The 5,122-nt window shown below is 25.8% G+C and overlaps 1 long non-coding RNA gene across 2 annotated transcripts in view; it reads left to right on the top strand.

Moving 5' to 3' along the window:
• Positions 1-3,085: 3,085 nt before the first annotated feature.
• The window catches only part of LOC136082177 (uncharacterized), a 5,145-nt gene continuing 3,108 nt past the window's right edge, over positions 3,086-5,122 (top strand). The window contains exons 1-2 of one of the 2 annotated variants that reach the window (XR_010639471.1): positions 3,086-3,292; positions 4,344-4,570. This is a non-coding gene — a long non-coding RNA (uncharacterized LOC136082177). Of the gene's footprint in view, positions 3,293-4,343; positions 4,587-5,122 lie in introns of both variants that reach the window. The other variant, XR_010639470.1, reaches the window with a different exon arrangement.

The following is a 5,122-nucleotide window of genomic DNA, read 5'->3' as shown; positions in this document are numbered from 1 at the left end:
ATGTCAAACGCGCATGTGTAAAACAGCATTGTTAACGCTCTTTAGATATTGTAAATATTTGTGGTGGACATTAATATAAACTGGAGACATGTAAATATTATTTGTTTTTGAAATATATAATAATGATTGTTGTAAAAAAAAAAAAAAAAAATTGCAGAAACCACTTTTTTAGGTAAAGCATTCCAATGAGGTATCACTCTGTTCGCAAAAAAATTGTGTCTCGTGGTTGTTTTTGCAAATTCTCTTTCAAATTTCATTGAAAGAGAATTTGCACACAATATCTTATCAATACTAGTTGTTATTTTAAAAAACTCAATAAGATCACCTCTTGTACGTCTTGTTTCCAGATTTGTGAGACACAACTTTGCCAATTTTTCAGTATAACTTAGATGTTTAAGTTCAGGTGCTAGCTTTGTTGCTCGTCTTCGAATTTTTTCTAGGTCATTGATATCGTTTTTATTACCTAGACTCAACACTTGAACTGCGAATTCCAGGTGTGGTCTAACTAGCGATGTGTATAATTGCCTTACCAATTCAGTGTTAAGATAAGTAAAGCTTTTATATTTTTTTAAACATAAGATTCTTTGTGCTTTACTTGTAGCTGCTTGAACCTGATGATTCCATTTCATATTGGATGAAACTATTACACCTAAGTCTAATTCTTTTCTTGTCGTTTTTAAAATAAAACTTTGATTGTCGTGTTCCATAGTGTAGTTATAGTTAATATTTTTTCTTCCAATGTGCATAACACTGCATTTGCTTACGTTAAAATCCAATAACCATACATTTGACCATTCAGTTAACAAATCAATGTCATTTTGCATATTAATTAGATCATTATGTTCTTTTATAACAGATATGATTTTAGTATCATCAGCGTATAGTTTTGTAATTGAAGAGATACATTGGGGAAGATCATTGATATGTAACAGAAAGAGAAGAGGACCCAATACAGAACCCTGTGGCACACCGCTATAAATCTCTCACCAATTTGATAAAGCTTCACTAATTACCACTCTTTGTTTTCTGTTTTTTAAAAAAGAATCAATCCAATTTAAAATATTGCCTTTTATTCCATAGTTAGAAATTTTATATATAAGTCGATGGTGGGGCACCTTATCGAACGCCTTTGCAAAATCTTGGAATAATATATCAACTGGATAATCATTTTCAATTTCAGTTGTAATAATACCGAAAGTTTCTAATAGGTTTGTTAGGCATCCTTTATTTTGTACAAATCCATGTTGAGGCTTTAACAGATTGTTTTCTGTTATATAAATTATCAGCTTTTTTCTAATTATTTTCTCTATTATCGTACATGGTATCGATGTTAAAGAGATAGGTCTGTAGTTGAGCGGATCTTTTTTGTCTCCTTTTTTAAAAAGTGGTATAATGTTTGCAGATTTCCATAATTCTGGCATCTCTCCTGAATGATGAGTCACATTCAAATAATCGCATTGTTTTATCGATGAAATGTGGTAGATCTTGATTTTCTTTGACAAATACTGATTGGAAACTGCAATTTAGTAGATTATTAATGACTTTTTTATCGGTTATTATTTTATTGTCACTAGTTTTAAGTGCTTGTAGTTTTGTATGTGTTTGATTTTTTTGTACATATGCATAGAAGAGTTTTGGGTTATGTTTTACATCTTTTGCTAAGTTTATTTTATGATCAAGAGTAGATTTTTTAATTTGCTTTTTAATCATTTTATTAACTAGTTTGTATTCATTATTTAGGTTTGTATTTTTGAAGTTTGTAGCACGCACTCTGCACCATAGATTACGTTTTTTTCTAATTAGATTCTTGATTTTTATGTTGATGCATGGATTTTGGATAGAACTAGTGGGTTTGAAGTGGTGAGGAATATATTGTTTGCAAGCTTTTTCATAAATTTTTAAAAAGTATTCATAACATTGGTTTGTATTTATTTTATCAAATATTTCATCCCAATTCACTTTATAAAACATGATATTCATTTCTTGGTATTTTTCTTTTCGAAAATTAAATCTCTTATTGTTGAACTTTTTCTCACATGAATTGAGTATGTTAGTTTCCCATTTTAAGATGTAATGTCTTTTAGTAATTTGACCATCGCAATTTTATTTCATAGTAATTTAGTCATCACAATTTTTCGCAAAGCATCTTTAATTGACGTAAGTATAAATAAATAAATGTTTGGAGTTCCATGTATGGAAGTTATCTCTCCAACAAAAAAAAACGCTGGTTCAGTCCTTGCAGCAAGGGAGGGTCTGAGAGCTAAAAAATAATTAAAAAGCTAATTGAAATTAAAACTTTGTTATAGTTAAGATAAATCAATAACCTTTACACAGTAGGACATAGTCTAGTTACTAAGTTCTGCACAATATTATATTGACGTTATAAATAAATATCTTAATACTCGCCTTTGAAAAATATATACCTTATCCCCAAGAATGCGTGGGGGTTGGGGGCTTACTACCTTGATTCTCACCCTCAACGCGCTCTTGATTGAAATCACACTCAAATAATAAAAGTAAAAAGTAAAATGCCTTAAACTTTATTTTTCTTATTTAAAACTAGTATTAAGATGCATGTATGTATGTAAGGATACGAAATGATCATTGTAAACTTATTTAGATTTATTATAAACTTAAAATTGCTAAATTTGTTTATTTTGGAAAAACGCCCACAGAAGGATTTTCAAAAAAACGTATTGGTTTGGTATAGATACTAGTGTAATAAACTATTTTTATTTATTAGAAAATTTATTTTTTGAAAAAAAAGTATAAACAGTTATAAAATGTAAAAAAATATTTAAATTTCTTCTGTTTTCATTTTTCTATTAGTCAATTTCTTTTACCCAAAAAAACCCATTCTGCGGAGCATTCCTGCTTTTTTACGATGGAGTTTAGATTTTATAAAAGGAGTTTGATTAAAGAAAAAAAAAGAATTAAACCTAAACAATAAATTAGAAATAACGAATCTTTTCTAGTCGTCTATTATCAAAAAATAAGTGAGTTCGGTAATGCAACCTGAATAGTTTCGGTATTGCAACAACTAGTGTTTAAAACTCAAATTCCCCGCAAAAAAAATAATGTCAAAAGCAAAGTAAATGTTTTTTGAACATTCGACATGATATATATTACATCCATCAAGAAAAATAACTTTAAAAAAGTTTTTAAAAAAATTTTATGGAACGTTTTTTTTCAAAATCAAAGTAGGAGATTGCACAATAATATATTATAGAAAGTTAACTTGAACTCAGAAACTTAAAATCGCCATGATGATATGAAAAACGTAAAAGTTTAGGTTAGTGGATTTTTTTCTTTTATAGCTTGAATTAAAGGGAATGAATAAAAAAAACATCCGAATCATTTTTTCATGATCCCCATGCATAAATACTCTATTTTAGAAACAATGCACTTGTAAATTTACAAGTGCATTGTTTCCTCACAAAACAACCCTGATAAACAATATATTGGCTTAACCGAGGGGGAATGGAAAAAACGTTATGCCAACCACAAACAATCGTTTAAACACAAAAAATATTCAAAAGAGACTATGCTGTCAAAATATATTTGGGATTTAAAAGAAAAAAACAAAAATTTTAATTTACAATGGTCTATTCTAAAATCTGCCCCTGCCTATAATAACATTTCCAAAAAATGTATGCTATGTTTGCAAGAAAAATTTGAAATAATTACTCATTTAAATCAAGAAAATTTATTAAATAAAAAATCTGAATTAATTTCTAAATGTAGGCACGAAAATAAGTACCTCTTAAAAAATTATAAAAACAAATGACCAAATTAAACTATCCCCATTCCAAAGAAAATTATTTCATAATTACTTTCTGTAACTTCCCGTTAACGAAAAAATATAGTAATTAAAAATTTTTCTTAAGAGTCTTTACTGTAAGTGATTTCTAATAATATAAATATAAATATAAATATATATAAATTTATTGTAAGTGATTTCTTATTTTATATATATATATATATATATATATATATATATATATATATATATATATATATATATATATATATATATGTATATATATATATGTATATATATATCTATATATATATATATGTTATATATATATATATATATATATATATATATATATATATATATATATATATATATATAAAATAAGAAATCACTTACAATAAATTTATATATATTTATATTTATATTATTAGAAATCACTTACAGTAAAGACTCTTAAGAAAATTATATATATATATATATATATATATATATATATATATATATATATATATATATATATATATATAATATGTTCATTATGTTTTGTATATCTATTTATGTATACTTAGTTTATTAAATTAAGGTAATCCAGTTAAGTGTGTGTCAACTAATACCAGTAATGAAATCAATGATGTTAAACGTCGTCTAACAAGTATTGAGTATGAAATTAAACAGCTAAAAAATATTATGATGGAAGTGAAACGTTTACTTCAAGAAAGAAATACACCCATTTCAAATCAAATAACTTTCAATGTTATTTTGTCTCCACAGGAATTTAAAGTGCTGGTGGATAGATTAAAAAATGTTGAGGTCAGAAAAAAACTTTGTAAGTTAAAACTTTTAAAAACGCTTAACTTATAACTTGCTTTCTCACTCTCTCTCTCCTTCTCTCTCTCTCTCTCTCTCTCTCTCTCTCTCTCTCTCTCTCTCTCTCTCTCTCTCTCTCTCTCTCTCTCTCTCTCTCTCTCTCTCTCTCTGTGTCTCTCTTTATATATATACACACACATATATATATACACATATATATTATATATATATACATATATATTATATATACATATATCTATATATACATATATATTTTATATATATACACATATATATTATATATATGCATATATATTATATATACATATATATTATATATATATATATACATATATATATATATATATATATATATATATATATATATATATATATATATATATATATATATATATATATATATATATATGTATATATATATATATATGTATATATAAATGTGTTATCAACTGCCTAGCCAGTTTTCCCTAAATTAATCAATGTATGTATTAAAGCCCTCGCTTATCTCTGAATAGTATAGTGTCATAGCGCTAA

This window comes from Hydra vulgaris, chromosome 07 (assembly GCF_038396675.1).
Source record: "Hydra vulgaris chromosome 07, alternate assembly HydraT2T_AEP".
Classification (NCBI taxonomy): domain Eukaryota; kingdom Metazoa; phylum Cnidaria; class Hydrozoa; order Anthoathecata; family Hydridae; genus Hydra; species Hydra vulgaris.
The sequence above is the reverse complement of the archived record's forward strand: the minus strand, read 5'-3'. Positions and strand labels throughout refer to the sequence as shown.